Source organism: Urocitellus parryii, chromosome 9, assembly GCF_045843805.1.
Source record: "Urocitellus parryii isolate mUroPar1 chromosome 9, mUroPar1.hap1, whole genome shotgun sequence".
Taxonomy (NCBI): domain Eukaryota; kingdom Metazoa; phylum Chordata; class Mammalia; order Rodentia; family Sciuridae; genus Urocitellus; species Urocitellus parryii.
Window position 1 is genome coordinate 30,988,582 of NC_135539.1, and position 22,096 is coordinate 31,010,677.

At 37.1% G+C, this 22,096-nt stretch overlaps 1 pseudogene; it reads left to right on the top strand.

The window, feature by feature from the left end:
- Positions 1 to 1,063: 1,063 nt before the first annotated feature.
- The window catches only part of LOC113178034 (cytochrome P450 3A21-like), a 30,917-nt pseudogene continuing 9,884 nt past the window's right edge, over positions 1,064 to 22,096 (top strand).

Genomic DNA, 22,096 nt, shown 5'->3' on the forward strand with positions numbered 1-22,096 from the left:
GGCCCAAACAAGCTAAATCCTCTTTCTGTATTAATAAACCAGGAAGATGAAGTGGTCAGCAAAGACACACAGGCAAAAAACCTGCAGAGGCCCAGCAATCTCACCTGACTCAATGACCAAACGTCCCAGATACCAGCTCTTTGTAAAGAACTCTGCTAGGGACTAGGAGCGTAATAGTGGATAGTACAGAGACCCTGCTCCAGAAAAGTTCACATTCTGGAAAGTTAAACAAAGGTGGAATCCAACAATGTTTTACATAAAGAGGACAACAAAAAGAGAAATGTGTTTCAGGGAAAATAGAGGTTGTCCAGGGGAGGAAGTGGTTCCGTGTGAAGAGGTGGTGTTGAAAGCCTTTACCAGATGAAGTTTTTTCTGAGCTGGGTTTAAGGATGATTAAGAGTCTTCTGGTCTGGGGCTGTGACACAGTGGTAGAGTGCTTGCCTAGGATGTAAGGCCCTGGGTTTGATTCTCAGCACTGCATAGAAATAAATAAGGAAAGAAAGAAAGAAGGAAAAAAGGTCCATCAACAACTAAAAAAATATTAAAAAAAGTCTTCTCTGAGCAAGAGGGCATTGTAAGCAGAGGAAAGTGCATGAGTAGTTATTTAGATATAACTTTTTTGGGTGGAATTCAAGAATTTTGTAATGAGAAAACTCAAGGAGACAAAAACTGAGTAGAGAACATTTAATTCCAATGTTTCACTTGAGTTTCTGATAAGAAGCAATAACCTTTGGGCATAATGATAACTCTGATCAAATTTTTTATTAATAATTTTTACAAACCTGAGCTCAAAGATAAAAATGGGCATGTCTCATGACTCACTGCCAACTGCCAAGGTGGAGGGGGCACCTGGCTTCTGCAATAGGGGGTGGGGCACAGGTGGTTTTTTCTACTGGCTGTACACCCAGCTTCACTTCCTTTCCAAGCCTATAAATATGCCAGACTTACTTCATTGACTCACAGCTGCTCACAGAAGGCAAGCTTGGCACCTTTGCCAGTGAAAAGATAGCTCACATAGCTGGAAGTCAAACTCAGAGGAAAAAATTTTGGAAGGAAAGTAGTGATGAATCTGATCCCAAACTTTTCCATGGAAACCTGTGTTCTCCTTGGAATCATCCTGGTGCTCCTCTACCTGTGAGTAACTGTCCCAGTTCCTCTCCTCTTGAAACTTCCCATTTCTGTGACTAGGAGTTTTAGTGATAGCATTTGATTTGGAGGATGAACTTCCGATTGAGTCTCAGTTTGTACCTAGATTAATCAGCCGGAGTTCTGTAGAGGCAGATTACAAACAACTGGACACCTTCTGAAAAGTGATGCACCCTCTGCAAACTTTCAGAATTCTGGGAGTAAAGAGGAGTCTTAACAAGTTTCTGTGTCATTGTTTATCTTTTGTGTTCTATGTGCAGTACAAGAGATGTGTAGAAGCCTTGTATCCTGTGGAACAGGTGGTTCCTGCTTCTCCTCCCACGTCCCAGCACCATTTGTAAAATGCACCAAGTGCACCCCAGGTGCTACCACAGGCTCAGACTCAGTTCTTCCCTCTGTTCTCTTCCCTTTCACAAGAACAGCCCTCCCTCCAAAAACTCAATTCCTTCGCTCTGAAATATGCAACTACTGCTGAATGATGAAACTATTGAGCAAAGACTTGGGAGAAATTTTGAACTTTTATTCTTTAAGTTATCATCAGTGTAAAGATTTTGTTTCTTTCTTGATTTAAAATCTAATGGCAGCTTCAAGAGACAGAAGTTAACAAGCCAATTTTGTATTTTAAACATTTTCCTATGATATTCCAGTACAGGAGCATGAATAAAATAATCTAGTAGAAGAATTCCTTTAAATAGTGGGATTCCTGGGCTGGGGTTGTGGCTCAGTGGGAGAGAGCTCATCTGGCATGTGTGAAGCACTGGGTTTGATCTTCAGCACCACATAAAAATAAATAAATAAAATAAAGGTATTGTGTCCACCAACACCTAAAAAAAATTAGTGGGATTGCTTGTTTCATGGATCAGGTAAAAAGAGCAGTTATTTCTGACTGAGGGTAGAAGACATTGCCCCAAGGAGACCTTTGACTTCTACCTTAAATCCACTTTTATGAGAGCTGGCATTCATAATGATGTGAAAATAGAAAATATAAACCTGGTTGTAACAATTGAAGTAAAGGGTGGTATTTAGGCTTTTCTTGCATCTATTTTCCCTCCAGTGGCATTTTAAAATTAATGGAAGTGTTTTAATTTCATTCTGTTCAATAGTACAATTTTTTGAGGTAAGTTCCTCACGTTCCTTCTGAAGGTCAAAATAGGACCCTAGGATTCTATATTTGTGAAAACCAATCTGTTTAAAAATGACCCATCTTTTTTGAACAATTGAAATAATATTAATCTAATACATACATCCATGACATAGATTGCACATGTCTTTAAATATACCTTCCCAGCTGGTTATTCTTATTCAACAGTTTCCCCATATGCCAGTGTTCTTAATCTCTTACAGCAGATGAGTAAAAGAGAATATGAATGAGGGATGCAATAAAAGGCATCCAGATAGGAATTATGAAAGAGTGGGAGAATATTCTTCTCTGCTGAGGGAAGAAGGCCCAGAGTGGGGACAGCCCCCACTGGAGGCCACTAGAGAGGCCAACATGATGGTATCAAGTCATCTTCCTGAACCAGTGAGTGAAATGACCTAGAAGAAATTTAGGCTGAATTGCTCTGGAATTTTTAAGTTCATGTTTGGGGACTTATATCAGATATTCACTGTACCATTGGGAGCCTAATGATGGAATTAGCTGCTCTGAGCTAAGTATTTTGACTTTTGGAGCCTCTCAGGGAATGTGAGAGAGGAGATGATGAGCAGATGTGATTAGGGCCATTGGAGTTTTTGTTGTTATTTATGGCCTACATGTTACCTGCCTGGCTTCATGGCTCCCATTCTTGATCAGTGACTCATGAGCCACTATATACACACAGTCACAATCCCTTGATCTGGATTTCTCTTCCACTTTATAGATATGGTACCTATTCACATGGATATTTTAAGCAGCTGGGAATTCCTAGGCGAACACCTCTGCCTTTTTTGGGAACTGTTCTTAATTATCACCAAGTGAGTGTTATTTGAGCTCCCTGTTTTTCCTCTTATGATTGCAAACATCTGCTTAGTTACATCAGTAGAAATTAAACTCTGTAAGGGAAGTTTTAAGAATTCTAAGCTTCAGAAACTGTGTGAGGGCCCCATCCAAAGCACAGTTTTACCCTGGGGCTCTGTTTACAACTCCTCCTGGCCTCAGGTTCACTTCTGTTGATGAGCTCAGGACTCTGGCACATCCACACTGTAAGCTGTGGACTTTATGTTCAGCAGACTGTGAGCATTCTCACAGAGTTTTCATTTTTCTCAGTGCAGATTCTAGGAAGACACACTCAAACTCTGGGATGCTTTATTTGCCCACTTAAAATATTACAAATAAAACAGCATGAGGAAGATTAATTGCTTAGTTTCTATGATGAAAACTCAGAGCCATTGTCTAACTATATGTGTCCTATGGGAAGAGAGGTAGCAACTTCCCTTTTCCAAGTTGAGCTACAACATAGGAAGGCAAGACCGCTTTTTATTTGCTCACTATGTTACTTACTTACTCAGCAACAGGATTGTGATAACATAAATCTCTTAGGCTAGAAGATGTTGATGGTGTCATTAAGTCCTTAGTTCTACTAGAATTCTAGTTAAAACCTGAGATAAATTAAAATGATCCTCAATGAGGAGATAAAAGTTCATGCGTGGCTCTGGGAAACACTCACTTTTCCTCACCCTGGGTTTCCCCATGTGCCCATGGAGGTGATAATTCAGAAGGTCCCAGTATTTATGAGACAACATAAGTAGAAGAAGAAATATTTTAGAAGAGAAGCATGTTGTATTCATAGACAAGGGCAATTGGTTGATTATGTATAATAGAGAAAATTCATGTGACTTTACATATTTTATTTCAAACATTGCATATTTTCTCTTTTCTCCTCAGAAGCCTCTGAATAAGAGCTTCTCTCTAACCACCTGTTAGGAACAACAAGGCTGATTTCATGGGATTTGGGTCATTTGATGCAATGTCAGTACATTTGCAACAATAATGTAATTTCATTTTGTTCTTCTTCCTAGGGTTTGTCTAATTTTGACACAGAATGTTATAAAGAGTATGGAAAAACATGGGGGTGAGTATTCTGGAAATTTCTCTTTGGTAGACTTGTTATGATGTGGCGCGCCAACGCATGAGAACTTCCTCAGCCCAGAACTTTTGGGATGCAACCCTCTGTGCTGCAAAGTCCTTGGAGGCTTGTGCTGCCAAAGGTTCTGTATGTCACCAGGAGTCTGGGTCTACAGTCTGACTTAGGTTGAGAATGTTGCATGTTTTGGCTTTTCTCCTGCTTTTGATGACCTAGAGTCTCCAGCCTTACTTTGTGTCCAATGCCTGGCTATTCCTATCTTCCCCATTTTTCTTTATTTTTGACCCCTTTAGATGAATAAAATGTATTATTTGAGAATTGTTTTTTAATATCATGGGCTTATAAATTTATGGCATCATCTATTTCCTCCATTGATTTCCTTTTAATTTAAAGCCAAATTCTCTTATTTAAATTTCAGATTTAATGTATGCTTTTGAACAAAAAGCTGGGAGGTACTGGGAAGCAGATAGGAAACCATTTCTGCTCAGATTTTTTCATTTACTTAACTTTCTTTCTTCTTTTTATTGTCATCATTATTGTTGCTCATATGCCATTTTTAAGTTTTCAGTGTTGACTTTTCAATAAAGGATTTCTTTCTCTTCTTCATTCTTTTGATGTTAAGACCAGACATAGGATGTAGTTACACCAGTGAGTTTCCTGGTGAATTGATAAGGTTTATATTGGAGGGTGGCCTCAGCTAACTATAGCAACTATTCCCTTTTAGAGCTGGTGGGGGGTTGGTGGGAGGCATAGGAGAGGTGTAATCATTTTACTCTCCACTAAAAATAGTGGTAGAAGACATTGACTTTTCGTCTCCATCTTCTCTCATCAATCCCCAGAAAGCCACAGGCCTGGCCAGAGTGTTCTGCTCAGTTGACATGGCCCAAGGACACAACATGTGATCCAAGGATACAACATGCCCCACTGGATCTCCAAATCCCCCATTTTAGCTACCACTTGAAAAACTTAGTAATTGTGAGAAGTTATTCAATTGTCTGCCTTCATTTTTTTCACAAACCTATATTTGGCTATGTAAAAAGTTATGGAGACTATGGGCTGAGGCTGTAGCTCAGTGGCAGAGCACTTGCCTAGCACGTGTGAGGCACTGGGTTTGATCCTTAGCACCATATGAAAAAAAAAACAACAAAATAAAGGCATTCTGTCCACCAATAATTACAATAAATAATAAATAAATAAGTTATGGAAAGTAGTGTAGGCAATACTATTGTATTCACTATCTAGATTTAACAAGTGTTCCAATGCTATTTCTAATTATGATCTCTTAGGTGGTGTATTTTGTCTCTTTCTACCTACTTTATCTACATTACCCTTTATGCTATGAAGACTTCAGTGGCTTCTGAGGTCAGAATCCCCAACTAGAACTTCATGTTGCTATGTATTGTAGGACTAGGCAGGTAGAATAGGTAACATCAGGATCAAAGTCTGGATTTCTGCTGCAGAATCTGGCCTGTTAGATTTAATTAGCCCTATTTTTCTAACATAGCATATATGATGGTCGACAGCCTGTTTTGTTTATTATGGAGCCAAGCACTATCAAAACAGTGCTCATCAAAGAATATTATTCTGTCTTCAGTAACTGGCGGGTAAGCATTCACTTTTAAACATTTTCACATTTGATTAGTTATATTTAAGTTTTAATTTATTCTTTTCAGTTATACATGACACTAGAATGTCTTTTGACATATTATACACACATGATGTACAACTTCCCAAGCCTGTGTTTGGACATAATGTGGAGTTTCTCTAGTTGTGTGTTCATATATGAAGATAGGAAAGTTGTGTGTGATTCATTCTATTGTCTTTCCTATTCTCATCCCCTCACCCTTCCCTTTGTTCCCCTTTGACTAATTCAAAGTAACATGTATTTATTTATTAACTCAATTTTTATCCTGAGATATTTTATGTTCAGAGGTCATTCCTTGACAAAAAAATTATCAGGAAGTTGCATGTATAATTTATTCTGTTTTACCCAATGATAATTTCTTACATGACTATAAATTTATTAAGTTCCTATTTCTATAGTAACAGGAAATTGATACAATCTAGGTTTTTTATTTTCATTTTTCCTGTTTTGTGTGCCTATATGTATGAGTGTGCAGCTCTGTGCAAATGTATCACATGCCTACATTTGTGCAGATTTAGATTGTGTTTTTAATGTGTTTTCACCAATTCTTCATTAACCTTAGAAATGTGCCTGGTTTCTTGTGTGTTGACCACATTGGTCAATGTTTGCACCTACAAATAGGGAAAATCCTATCTGTATGCTTTTTATTTGTTTGTTTTTCTTTTCCTCTGAAATTAGCTGGGAGTTCCAGTGTGAGATTGAATAAGAGCCATGAGAGTGAACATTTCTTTTGAATGATATAGACTTTAATTTTCCAAAGTTTACCCCAATTTTAGATGAGGCTAATGTGTGTGTGTGTGTGTGTGTGTGTGTGTGTGTGTGTGTGTGTTTGTATTCCCATAGAATCTCTATCTTCACTTTTTAAAAACTTTGGGTGCTGGGTTTAGCTCAGTTGGTAGAGTGCTTGCCTCGCAGGCACAAAGTCTGGAGTTCAATCCTCAGCGTCACAAAATTTTTTAAAAAAACTTTGATTAGTGTATGATAATTGTGGATGATAATAGGATTTGCTGCTATGTTCAATAATATTTATATTCCACAGTGCCCAAATCCAGCCTCTATTTACTTCCCAACATGTCCAAATCACTAATCTACACTCAGATGAATGTTTTTACTTGTTTTTCTGTATATGACTGAGCAGACACTGTAGAATTGTTCCTGATGCTTTGGAGAAAGCAATCAATTTGCCACCAGTAAGTGTATGGTTAGCTAAAAATGGATTTTTTTGTAGAATCTCTTTGTGAAATTGAAGAAACATCCCTCAGTTCCTAATCTCCTAAATTTTTACAGTGAATGAGTGCTGGAAGCATATATTTATTTTTGGGTGGGATGGGACTGAACATTGAACTCAGGGGCACTCAACCACTGAGCCACATCCCTGGTCCTATGTTGCACTTCATTTAGAGACAGGGTCTCACTGAATTGCTTAGCACCTCACCATTGCCGAGGCTGGCTTTGAACTTGTGATCATCCTGTCCCAGACTCCTGAGCTGCTGGGATTACAGGCATGCACCACTGTGCCTGGCTGGAAGCATACATTTTAATACAAAAATATATTTTATATGATGGAACTAAATTTCAGGGGTTTTGCTTTGTTGGGCTAGCACCCAGGTGAAAAATAGAATTATCTTCCTTTCCCCCGCTGCCCTTGTAGAAAATATTGGAAGAACTTCCATTAATAACTTGTGTTTTTTTCTATATGTCTTTTATTTATTTGTTTTTCTTTTCCTCTGACATTAGCTGGGAGCTTTATGTAGACAAAATCCTTTAAGTTTCAAATATTATTATTTTAAAAATTATCATATCTAAGCACCCCTTTATCAAGATGCTTATTCTGTAAATGCATGTAAAGACAGAACTGGTCTTAGGTAACATAGAGTTGACCAAGAACATCTGGTATCTGTCACCAACCCATCTCTGCTCTGCATAGCCCTGGGGGTTGTGCTAGGTCTTCTTAGGACTTCTTCCTGTCTATTCCCCTGGAAAAAGCTTCTAACCAAGGGAAATTTTACATCTAAACAAGGGTTGGAATATAAAGTCCAAAAATGGTGGGAGGTACCTGAGTGTCTCTTCCAAACTCTCAGGTGGTTAGGCATTTGGAATAAATACTATTGAGTGTCTGACATAGAGCTAGCTACCTAGTAGGCAGTCAATGTTATAGTTAAAGCTTCATCCCAGGGTTTCATAAACTGACTTCCAGACCACTCATGAATAATGGAATCAAGCCTTTATTGAGGCACACCAGTGGCGGCTGACGAGAACATAAAGCTGTTCCCCTGATCAGCCCTGCACAATTGCAAGAGCACTCCTTATAAGTCTGAAAACTGCAAAAGGGATGTTCAGGGGGTCTAGCCAATGCATGCAAGCCCTACAGAAGCGGGACAGTGAAGTGAAGCGGAGGAAAGCCTAACCAATCACAGTTAGCCCAGTCACCCCAGTTACAGAAACAGAGTTCTATTACCCTAGTTACCGAAACAATACCTCATTAGGTAGTTCCATGTTCTTAAAGGTTTCTATAGCAAAAAGAAAAGAACATCTTGCCCCATCCATGACTCTTCTACTTGGCTTCGTTGTTTCACAGGATGAAGACATAAAACAAAATGGAGTTACATTTGCTCCAACTATCACATTCCCCACTGGTTTTAGTAGGTTTGATGTCAATCTTGCACATCATTAGGCTTAAGTCCAGGTGTTCTTTTTTTACTATCACATTCCCCACTGGTTTTAGTAGGTTTGAAGTCAATTTTGCACATAATTAGGCCTCATTTTTTTTCTATCCTTCTATGTCTAAGGGACTATACTGGGCTTGCAAGACCATAAGTATGACCTCACCTACATTCTTTTGTATATGGTTTAGGAGGGTTTTTAAGAGGCAGGGTCCTACAGTAATACCAATCAGGAGATGGACTAGGGGCCCAAATATGGCTGAAACGATGGTAGAGTCAAACCAAGAGGACCAGGAGAATAAGTTTTGGAGCCAATAGCCTGAAGTTTACATTTGTATCTCTTTGATGCTGAGGGACTTAAAATTTTTAGAGCCTGTGATAAGAGTTGTAGTTCCCAAAGTGGTAGATCTAGCCAGGAGAGGAACTAAAATGGGGGCAGCCAGTCTATGTTGATAAATCAATGGGGCCTGGCCTTTTAATAAGTCCAGGTGTTCTTTTCCCTTTACTCCATCAAAATTGTAGGTTACATAGTTCAGACTTATGGACAGTTTGGAGATTTAGTCAAGGAGTTCAAAGTGGGACCTGGGCAGCACAATTTTTGGTGAACGGGGAGTTGTTCCACTTATAATTTGGGTTGTGGAAGCAAGTGTCTCTTTCTGGGAGATCACCCAGTGTCATCTTGGGAGTAGTTTTCCAGGTACATCTTTCTGAGCTAGACATACTGGTGAACATCTATATTGACCATAATTTTTCCTCTAATATTAGGGACCTCCAACTGCTGTAAGGGAAAAGGGCAATGACCACCATTCTTGCTACTTCCAGCTGAAAGGGGGCGATGTGCAGTGGGCAAGCAGTTTGGAGTCCCTTTTTAGAAACTGAGTGGGTCAAGGAGTACAGGGTAAAAATCTGTCTCAGGAAGAACAGGATATAAATTCACCTGGGGTCGGCACTTCTATGAGAGAAACAAAAAGTATGAGTATTGAAGTAAGATTAATACAAAATAGCAGTTGTAGCATCTGGAACCTGTCCATGAATATCATGAAAATTACAGAAATTAATAATTGTTTACCAAGAGATGGAAGACCTGAGAAATTTTCCCCATAACAAGGCCTAACAAAGCCTAATAAGGCACTTTTTTAGGGAACATAAATCTTTAACATTGTCAGAATTATCAGGAATGTGGACACAACATTTAGTTAAATTAGTTAATGTTATCTGACTTTTGTAAAAATACCTTTTTGGCATGACCTCTGTGTTCAGTAAAGATTCATTTGTTACTTAGGGCTAGATAATTATATTAATAAACACTGATTATATCTACCTGTGTAGGAGGTTAGGAAGATCTGTAGGCCTTAAACTGAATAAAAACTCCGGGCAATGTTTATTGGTAGTTATCAGGCATTTTTGCTGAAGAATTTCCCTTCTGTAGTCTCCAGTCTAACTCATTTTGAGGGATGTTAACACAAGTGTACATTTTAAGTTACATTAAAATAACTGTTGTTTCTTTTTAAATGCCCAGGAATGGCTGTGCTTTGATTTTTAACTGTTTTTGCTAGGTGTTTAAGACCGAGCTGGTCAAACTGAACTTGTTTCTATCTATTGGTAAGAGTCAGCTGAATTTCCTTGGAGGACATTCTTGGGGAACATGTGAGTAGCATTTTAGCTCTGTTAGTGTTATCTGCATTATGATGGGTCAAGGTCTTGCTAACCATATGGCTTACCGTGGAAGCATTAGGCATGTCTCCCTTTTTAAATGACCCTCCTCTTTTGCAGCATGTCCATTCATTGGCTTTTTGTTCTCCAGGGGTCTCATTAATTTCCCTTATCAGGAGGTTATGTGGCCAGGAATTGCAAAGCTTTTCCCCCTGTCCTGGGTTCAGGCTGACTCAGAGGACAAGAGCCAAATATTTTTTTTTTTTTGCCCCTTTATTTTAACCTTAATATTTAAGTTTGGCCTTAAACATCCAGCAAGTCAGTTTTACCAGTTTTAAAGTAAGAAAGCTGGGCTTTAACTTTAATTTTTATAACTTTACAGTTAATTTTTACATAACACAATATCCTCATTTTATTTATTAATTTATGTAATGCTGAAGATCTGCCTGAAGGCAGAAGATGACACCTTAGCAGCTACTGTATGATCCAAGCACTATATATCAACAAGGCAGCTTACAGACCCAGAGATTCCATTAGATTTTGGCTATAAAATCTTTCTCTTGCTAGGTCCTCTTCTCTTGCTCTCTCCTTTTTCTCTCACTTTCCCTGTGTCTCATTCTCCCTCTCACTTTTTTCCTCTATCTTTTTTCTTTTCTTTCTCTCTCTCTCTCTTGCATTCCCCCCCCTCTCTCTCTCTCTCTCTCTCTCTCTCTCTCTCTTTTGCACTTTCCTTTCTATCTCTCTCTCTCTCTCTCTTGTGTTAATCAGACACTTTCACAGTAAAAGTCTCTTGGTTGTTCTAAGTGTAATGGTCACACTTTTTTAGTTATAATGAAAATACAAAGTGAAATTAATAATAGTAAAAATATATTTAGTTTGTATATAATTTTGAACCTTGGCTGAGTTATACATTATCTTTTTTATTTGAGATTACAGTAATCTTTCTAATAAAATTAATCTTTGAATATAACTTTAAGTTAACTGAAATCTGGCCTACTTTGAAGTTATTCTGACATGCTGTAAGGTGGGAGGCAGAGCCTTATACCACACTTTTATTGATGTTTTTATATTAACCAAGGTTAGCTTTTAAAGGACAATCTAGACTTTGTAATGTAGGACAATACTTTAAAATAACAGTTGTTGTATAGCCATAAATGTACAAACCTTAATTTCTCTAAGATTACTTGTTCTAGGGGATAAAACATAATAGACACAATGTAATTAATATTTTTAGTAGTTTTTGTCAATTTAACATATAAATATATCAGTACACTATTATTTGCCCTTAGAGAATAACCTTGAATAGTTTTAAATATTTGTGTTACATACATAACCAACTTAATTACATATAAACCTTTTAATATTTGTCTTTTATTTATAGACCTTTATATTACTTAATTAGACTCTTTTGTTTACTTAAATGTATAATAATACCACATAAATACTTTTTACCTGGAAACGTTTTTCATTAAATATATTTTTATATTCAGAACTTTTTAATAATTTTTAACCCATTGATCCTTTTTTGTTTGTAACTTGAAATAACCATTATAAATTTTGGAATTTAGATAAATTGATTTCTTTTAATAAGTTGAAATATTTATTACTTACAGTACTTTAATTGAAATACAGTTGAAACATCTTGACTCTTTGTAGGTAGAATTATACCTGTTGGGACTTTGTAATTTATAGTAACCTTGTTTTTATAATAACACAAAATAATTTTAAATTTCCTTTTAAGTTTACCAATTCATGAAAACACCAACATTGTTTAAATATTTTACTTTATGGAATTTAAGGAATTAAGAATACTTGATATTTTATTTAACAGTTAGCATTTTAACTTTGTACCAATTAGATGTCTCTAACAAACACATCCAGGATTAATTTTATATACATTTAGATGAAACTTACATATGTTTTTTTTTTAAAAAAAACAAGGTATCAGACAAGTGCAGTGAATAGTATTAGTAATCTTTTTTTCCCCCTAATGAAGAAAAATCCTAGAGACAATGGATATCAGACACCTTATAGACATTAACATTTTTAACATCTGTTTAAACAAATCTGTGCATTAGTAACTTTAAAGACATTTGTAAACTTTTATCTATTTTCCCAATTTAAATTTTTTTTAAAATTTTTATTGTTGGTTGTCCAAAACATTACATAGTTCTTGACATATCATATTCCACACTTTGATTCAAGTGGGTTATGAACTCCCATTTTTACCCCATATACAGAATGCAGCATCACATCGGTTACACATCCACTGTTTTACATATTGCTATACTAGTGTCTGTTGTATTCTGCTGCCTTTCCTATCCTCTACTATCCCACATCCCCTCCTATGCCATCTTCTCTCTCTACCCCATCTACTGTAATTAATTTCTCCCCCTTGTTTTTTTCCCCTTTCCCCTCACTTCCTCTTGTGTGTAATTTTTTATAACCATGAGGGTCTCCTTCCATTTCCATGCAATTTCCCTTCTCTCTCCTTTTCCCTCCCACCTCTCGTCCCTGTTTAACATTAATCTTCTTCTCATGCTCTTCCTCCCAACTCTGTTCTTAATTACTCTCCTTATATCAAAGAAAACTTTTGGCATTTGTTTTTTAGGGATTTGCTAGCTTCACTTAGCATAATCTGCTCTAATGCCATCCATTTCCCTGCAAATTCTATGATTTTGTCATTTTTTAATGCAGAGTAATACTCCATTGTGTATAAATGCCACATTTTTTTATCCATTCGTCTATTGAAGGGCATCTAGGTTGTTTCCACAGTCTTGCTATTGTGAATTGTGCTGCTATGAACATCGATGTAGCAGTGTCCCTGTAGCATGCTCTTTTTAGGTCTTTAGGGAATAGACCAGGAAGGTGGAATAGCTGGGTCAAATGGTGGTTCCATTCCCAGCTTTCCAAGAAATCTACATATTGCTTTCCAAATTGGCTGCACCAATTTGCAGTCCCACCAGCAATGTAAAAGTGTACCCTTTTCCTCACATCCTCGCCAGCACTTATTCTTGTTTTACTTCAGAATGGCTGACAATCTTATTGGAGTGAGATGGTATCTTATGGTGGTTTTGATTTGCATTTCTCTGACTGCTAGAGATGGTGAGCATTTTTTCAAGTACTTGTTGATTGATTGTATGTCCTCCTCTGAGAAGTGTCTGTTCAGGTCCTTGGCCCATTTGTTGATTGGGATATTTGTTTTCTTATTGTTTAATTTTTTGAGTTCTTTGTATACTCTGGGTATTAGGGGTGTATCTGAAATGTGAGGAGTAAAGATTTGTTCCCAGGATGTAGGCTCCCTATTTACCTCTCTTATTGTTTCTTTTGCTGAGAAAAAACTTTTTAGTTTGAGTAAGTCCCATTTGTTGATTCTAGTTATTAACTCTTGTGCTATGGGTGTCCTATTTTTTCCCATTAGAAACAAACTGAGGTAGAAATTAACACAGAACACAAAGGGAACAAACAAAAACAAACCAACAGACAAAGTCCTGAAAATGGTTAAGAAACCAAGTTAAAGCAGTACAGGTAGAGATCTCTGTAGTGCTTCCTTGTCTCATGATGTCCATGGAGCCAAGGAGTCCTGATGAAAGAAGAGCGGTTATGAAAACAAGAAAAGGGCCCACGCACAACACTTGGACAGATAAACACAAGACAAATGGATAGCAAACCGACACTGGACAAATGACAAACAGCAAGAAGACGCTTGAGAAACAGCAGAACAGACACAAGACAAGCAACAATCGCTGAGGTCACACCGGGAGACCACTAATGGGGCAGAGACCACGTCTCGTCCTGCCGCCAGACAGATGAGGCCTCCCAAGGAGGCCTCCAGTGGGCCCCAGATACAGACAGATGAGGTCACACAGGGAGACCTCCAGGGAGAGAGTGACAACATCTGTCCCAGGGAAGGTATAAGCGACTGCTTCCAATCTGACCTTTTTCCCCAGAAGAGTCGACTCACCACAACTGACAGGCCTGCAAGAGGCTTTTCAGAGCTTCCTAGGAAGGATTAGAGTCGTCCTTGGAGTAAGGCTGAGGACTGTCTCTCAGGAGCTCCCCTCTACTCCGGGGTGGAGGTCCAAAGGCCCTTCTTTGGAGGCAAATTTGGCATGAGGGTAGGGAAGAAATGGATCCAGGACGAGCCCCCAGATGTTATAGTTAAAGCTTCATCCCAGTGTTTTCATAAACTGACTTCCAGACCACTCACGTATAATTGAATCAAGTCTTTAATGAGGCACACCAGTGGCAGCTGACCAAAACATAAAACTGTTCCCCTAATCAGTCCTGCACAATTGCATGGGCACTCCTTACAAGTCTGAAAACCACAAAAGGGATGTTCAGGGGGTCTAGCCAATGCAAGCAAGCCAGGTTACAGAAGCGGGACAGTGCAATCAAGCAGAGGGAAGCCTAACCAATCACAGTTAGCCCAGTCACCCCAGTTACAGAAACAGAGCCCTGTTACCCTAGTTACAGAAACAATACCTCATTAGGTAGTTCCATGTTCTTAAAGGTTTATATAGCAAAAGGAAAAGAACATCTTGCTCCAGTCATGACTCTTCTACTTGGCATGGTTGTTTTACAGGATGAAGTCATAAAACAAAATGGAGTCACATTTGCTCCTACTATCACATTTCCCACTGGTTTTAGTAGGTTTGAAGTCAATCTTGAAAATCATTAGGTTTAACTCCAGGTGTTCTTTTTCTACTATCACACACTAAACATTTCTTTAATAAATAAAGCTTGTTTAACAAACTTTTGCAACTGTGGAGACCTCCATGTTTATGTAGACAAAATCTCTTTTCCTTTGGACTCTAGAATGTTGGTCCAGTGGGATTTATGAAAAAAAGCCATCACTGTGTCTGAGGATGAAGAATGGAAGAGAATAAGAACACTGCTGTCTCCAACCTTCACCAGTGGAAAACTCAAGGAGGTCATAAAATAGGAAGGATTTTCATTGGAAACTTAAAGGATTAATCTGGGTATGGGTAGAAAGTGAGATAGATAGTAGTCCCTTTCAAAGGGATAGTCCTCTGAATTTGAACTTCCTGAAAATATTCTTTTGTCTTTATTTTTTAGAAGAGATATAGTAAGATTCATTACAAATGTCTCACACTTCTTCATCCTGTGAAAGCCATAGCCTTGGGGACTGAGTCTCCTCACTTAACTATGGACAATCTTGTGTTTTGTGCATAGATGTTTCCCATCATTAACCAGTAGGGAGATGTGTTGGTGAAAAACATGAGACTGGAATCAGAGAAGGGCAAGTTTATCAACTTGAAAGAGTAAGTGGCAGGGCAGCTCTGGCATTCCGAGCTCCACCAGGAGCCCCTCCAACTGCCTGCCACAGAACCGAATTTCAAATGTTGAGAGTGTACAATGAACAGACAAAATCAAGGGTTTGGAGTCACAACTTCAACTGTTCATCCAAGAAGGAGCTTCTCCCAGAAGGAGACAGGGCAGCTGGGGAAGAAAGGGTGTCTCCTGTATCCACCAAGGTTTGTTTGGCTGCTATTTGTGACTTTGGATATACTAGAAGACAAAATACTGTCAAGGTCAAGATCACCTTTTGTGAGTTCTCTAGGAAGACTCAGTTATTCCTCCCTTATCCTGATGAAGCTCAGTTTGTACACAACTATTATCATTCACATTCTATTTGTGCTACTGTAGTGTGTCTGATTATGAATCTTATCCCTGTGTGGGTGAGCTTCTTGAGGTCAGAGGTGAGTCTAACTCACCTCATTGTCCCTATAACTCCTGGAACAAGGGAAGTACCTCATTTGCAACTCATAAAGGCCTCATAGTAAGTGTGAAGGGATCATGGACTCATCTGATAGTACAGCAGATAACTGTGAGTGTGTGGCTCTCTGCTTGTCTTGCCTGGGTATGTGGACTTACTCCTACTTCTGCTGCATGTGTAGTGGAAGGATTGGGATGAGGCACTGATTTTATCTTTCCATATCTTTCTCTATTCAGCGTCTTTGGGGCCTATAGCATGGATGTGATCACTGCGACATCATTTGGAGTGATATTGATTCCCTCAACAACCCACAAGATCCCTTTGTGGAGAAAGTCAAGAAGCTCTTAAAATTTAATTTCTTTGACCCTTTGCTTCTCTCAATAAGTATGTGGACTACCATGTTATTTGTTCCCTCTCTCTATTTAAATAAGATGATTATTGATACGTAATTAATAATCTTTTAATTACCCCACTTAATTATACAATTAAATTGTTTTCAGTACAAAGATATACTCAGCCATCACTAGTGACCATTTATCAACTCAGAAGCAGGCTACCATTTCATTATCACCTCTCTATTCCCCAAGCCTAAGCAACCATGGGTCTATTTTCTGACTATACATTTGCTGATAGTGTGAATTTTCTTTTTTTTCTGAGAGAGAGAGAGAGAGAGAGTGTGTGTGTGTGTGAGAGAGAGAGAGAGAGAGAGAGAGAGAGACAGAGAGAGAGAGAGAGAGAGAGAGTTTTTTAATATTTATTTTTTAGTTTTCGGTGGACAAACATCTTTATTTTATGTGGTGCTGAGGATCAAACCCAGCACCCCTCACATGCCAGGTGAGCACATTACCGCTTGAGCCACATCCCCAGCCCCTGTGAATTTTGTATTCATGAATCCTACAATATGTGGCTTTGCATGTCTGACTTCTTTCATTTATCATTTTTTTTCAAATTCTTCCATCCTGAAGCATGTGTGAGTACTTCATTTCTTTTTTTAAATATATATTTATTTATTAGTTCTAATGAATTATAGATGACAGCAGAATGCATTCCTCTACATAAAACACAAATGGAGCACAACTTTTCACTTCTGTCCTTGTAGATGAAGTAGATTCACACCCTTTGTGTCATCATACATGTTTCTAGGGTAATGATGTCCATCTCATTCCACCATCAATCCTACACCCATCTCTCCTCCATTTCCCTTGCCCTATCCAAAGTTCCTCCATTTCTCACATGATCCCCACCCACCCATTATGGATCAGCATCCATTTATGAGAGAAACATTTGGCTTTTTGTGTTTGGGGATTGGCTTACTTCACTTAGCATGTTATTCTCTAACTCCATCCATTTATCTGAAAATTCCATGATTTTACTCTCTTTTAATGCTGAATAATATTCCATTGTGTATATGTACCACATTTTCCTTATCCATTCATCTGTTGATGGGCATCTAGGTTGGTTCTACAGTTTAGCTATTGTGAATTGTGCTGCTATAAACACTGATGTGACTGCATCACTGTAGTATGCTGATTTTTAATCCTTTGGGTATAAACCAAGAAGTTGGATAGCTGAGTCAAATGGTGGTTCCATTCCAACTTCTCTGAGGAATCTCCATACTGCTTTCCAAAGTGGGTGCACCAATTTGCAGTCCCACCAGCAATGTAAGTGCCTTTCCCCTCACATTCACACCAACATATAATTCTGCTTGTATTCTTCATAACTGCCATTCTGACTGGAGTTAGATAAAACCTTAGAGTAGTTTTGATTTGCATTTCTCTAATTACTAGAGATATTGAACATTTTTTCATATATTTGTTGATCAATTGTATATCTTCTTCTGAGAAATGTCTGTTCAATTCCTTAGCCCATTTATTTATAGGGTTATTTGCTGGTGTGTGTGTGTGTGTGTGTGTGTGTGTGTGTGTGTGTGTGTGTTTATGTGTGTGTGTGTGTGTGTGTGTGTGTGTTTGATGTTAAGTTATTTGAGTTCTTTATACATCCTGGAGATTAGTGCTCTATATGATGTGCATGTTGTCAAAATTTGCTCCCATTCTTTAGGCTCTCTCTTCACTTTATTGATTGTTTCTTTTGTTGATAAGAAGTTTTTCAGTTTGAATCCATCCCATTTATTGTTTATTGTTTTATTTCTTGCACTTTAGGAGTCTTGTTAAGGAAGACAGAGTCTAATCTGACATAATGAAAGTTTGGGCCTACTTTTTCTTCTATTATGTGCAGGGTCTCTGGCCTAATTCCTAGGTCCTTGATTCACTGTGAGTTAAGTTTTATGCATGGTGAGAGGTAGGGACTTAATTTCATTTTGGTACATATGGATTTCCAGTTTTCCCAGAATCATTTGTTTTAGAGGCTTTTTTTCCCAGTGAATATTTTTGGCACCTTTGTCTAGTATGAGATAACTATATTTGTGTAGGTTTGTCTCTGTATCTTCTGTTCTGTCCCATTGGTCTATGAGTCTGTTTTGGTGCCAATATGGATTTCCAGTTTTGCCAGCACCATTTGTTGAATAGGCTCTTTTCTCCAGCGAATGTTTTTGCCACCTTTGTCTAGTATGATATAACCATATTTATGTGGGTTTGTCTCTGTGTCCTCTATTCTGTACCACTAGTCTATAAGTCTATTTTCATGCAGATACCATGCTGTTTTTTGTTACTATAGCTCTGTAGTATAGTTTAAGGGCTGGTGTAGTGATAATACTTCCTGCTTTCTTTCTTGCTAAGGATTGCTAGCTATTCTGGGTCTCTTATTTTTCCAAATACATTTTATGATTGCCTTTTCTATTTCTATGAAGAATGTCATTGGTATTTTAATGGGAATTACATTAAATCCGTATAACACTATTGGTAGTATAAATTTGCCAGAATTTAATTGAGACTTTTTGCATCTATGTTCATTAAATATATTGGTCTGAAATTTTCTTTTGTTGATGTGTCTTTGGCTGGTTTTGAAATCAGAGTGATTGAATGAGTTTGGAAATGTTCCCTATTTTGCTATCATGGAATAATTTAAGGAGTATTGGCATTAGGTCTTCTTTGAAGGTCTTGTGAGAATCTGACTGGTTGAGCTCTTCTTTGTATATAGGCTTTTGATGGTGTCTTCTATTTCCTTGCTTGAAATTGATCTGTTTAACTTGTGTACATTAGCTTGATTCAGTTTGAGTAGATCATGACTCTAGAATTTTGTCTATGTCTTTGATATTTTCTATTTAATTGGAGCATAAATTTTTTAAATAGTTTTTAATTATCTTCTGTATTTCACATGTGTCCATCATGATATTTCCTTTTTTTTAAAACACAGATTTTAGTAATTTAAGTTTTCTCTCTCTTTATTAGTGTGGCTAAGGGTTTATGAATTTTATTTATTTTTTCAAAGAACAAACTTTGTGTTTTGTCAATTTTTTCAATTGTTTCTTTTTTTCTGTTTCATTGATTTCAGCTCTGATTTTAATTATTTCCTGTCTTCTACTACTTTTGGTGTTGATTATTCTTTTTTAGGGGGCTTTGAGATGTAATTTTAGGTCCTTTATTCATTGACTTTTTCTTCTTTAAAGAAATGAACTCCACGCAATGAACTTTCCTCTTAGTACCATCTTCTTAGTGTCCCAGAGATTTCAATATGTTGTATCAGTGGTCTCATTTACCTCTAAGAATTTTTTAATCTCCTCTCTGATGTTTTCTGCTATCCCTTTCTCATTCAGTAGCATATTATTTAGTCTCCAGGTGTTGGAGTAGTTTCCGTTTTTCATTTTATCATTAATTTCTAATTTCATTCCATTATAATCAAATGGCATGCAGGATAGTATCTCTATTTATATTTGCTAAGAGTTGCTTTGTGGCATAATATATGATCTATTTTAGAGAAGGATCCATGTGCTGCTGAGAAGAAAGTGTATTCACTCATTGATGGATGAAATATTCTCTATATGTCTGTTAAGTCTAATTTATTGATTGTATTATTGAGTTCTATAGTTTCTTTGTTCAGCTTTTGTTTGGAAGGTCTATCCAGTGGTGAATGTGTTGTGTTAAAGTCACCCAGTATTATTGTATTGTGGTCTATTTTACTCTTGAAATTGAGAAGAGTTTGATGAATGTAGATGGCCATTACATTTGGCCTTTTCTTGTTAGCCCATAATTCATTGTTTGGTGCATACATATTTATAATTGTTATTTCTTGTTGATGAATGGTTTTCTTAAGCAGTATAAAATGTCCTTATTTATTCCTTATGATTAACTTTGTATTGATGTCTACTTTATTTGTTATGAGGATGGAAACCTGTGCTTGTTTACACAGTCCATGTGAGTAGTATATTTATTCCCAACCTTTCACCTTCAGTTTGTGGATGTCTTTTCCTATGAGATAAGCTTCTTGAAGCCAGCATATTGTTGATTTTTTAAAATATCCAATCTGCCAGACTATGTTTTTTGATTGATGAGTTTAGGCCATTAACATTCAGGGTTATTATAGAAACATGGTTCATATTTCCAGTCATTTTGCTTTATTTTTGGTTTTTAACTTGACTTAGTTTCTCCTTTGATTGGCTTTTCCTTTAGTGTACTTCCTCCCTTTGCTGATTTTCATTGTGGTTTTTTATTTTTATTCATGGAATATTTTGCTAAGGATATTCTGTAGTCCAGGCTTTCTAGTTGTAAATTCTTTTAATTATTGTTTATTATGGAAGGTTTTTACTTTATCATGAAATCTAAAGCTTAATTTTGCTGGATATAAGATTCTTGATTGGCATCCATTTTCTTTCAGAGTTTAGTTTATATTGTTTCTGGACACTCTAGCTTTGAAGGTCTGGGTTTAGAAATCTGCAGAGATCCTAATTGATTTCCTCCTATATGTAATTTGATTCCTTTCTTTTGTGGCTTTTAAATTTCTTTCTTTATTCTGTTTGTTAGGCATTTTCATTGTTATGTGCCTTGGTGTAGAATCTGTCGTGATTTTGTACACTTGGTGTCCTGTAAGCCTTTTGTATTTGATTTTCAAATTCATTATTCAGGTTTGGAAAAGTTACTGATATTATTTCATTGAATAAATTGGTCATTCCTTTGTTTTGGAACTCTATGCCTTCTTCTATCTCAATAATTCTTACATTCGGCCTTTTTATAATTCATGAATGTTCTGCTCATGGTTTCTTACCATCTTCACTGTGTGGTCAACTTTACTTTCAAGATTATATATTTTGGTCTTCATTGTCTGAGGTCCTATCTTTCAAGTGATATAGTCTGTTGCTGATGATTTCTATTGAGTTTTTAATTTGCTTTATTGTTTCCTTCATCTCAATAATTTCTTTTCCTTTTTTTTGGTAGAATATCTCATTATTGAAGTAATCTTTTGCTTCCTGTATTTGGCTGTGCAGCTCTTTATTGAAATGACCTTTTGTTGCCTGTATTTGCTTCTTATATCATCCTTTAATTCATAGAACATTTTCATTACATACATCCTGAACTCCTCTTGGACATCTCTTCTGCTGTGCTGGCCATTGGTTCTAGTAATGTATCTTGGTTTGTTTGGGGCACTTTCTTCCCTTGTTTTTTTCACATTGTTTGTGTGTCTTTCCCTTTAGCAGTGTAGATATAAGGTATTACGGTTTTTACCAATAGACTTATAGTGTCCTTGCAGAATTCCATGACCTCTCCTTTAAGGAGGAGATCAATATTAACATATCCCAATGCAAACATTATTCAGACTTAATTAAACCAAATAGCTTCTATTGAGATGCTTACAGTTTTGTCACAGCAGTCAGAAATGGTGAGTTTGATTATTATTAACAATGTAAACAGTAGGTTGCAAAAGGACCTACAGTTTATAATGGTGGACAAAGAGAGAATGGGGGGGCGGGTTTAGGATGAGATGTTAAGGAGGTAGAAGATGAGGATATATAGTTATTAGATCTTAGGAAGCATAAAATAGGAATCAAAAGATGTTGGCTAGTAGCAGGAGAAAAGAGAGAAAGAGACTTTGGGGAGATAGATAAGTGGGAAAAGAGAGAGAGAGAGAGAGAGAGAGAGAGAGAGAGAGAGAGAGAGAGAGAAGAACAACAATTTATTTTGTTGAGATTTTGCATCAATAATTATAAGATATATCAGTTTGTGGTTCTCCTGTGTTATCTTTGTGTTAAGTTTTAGGATTACATTAACATGGGTATTTTAGAATCTTTTACAAGTGT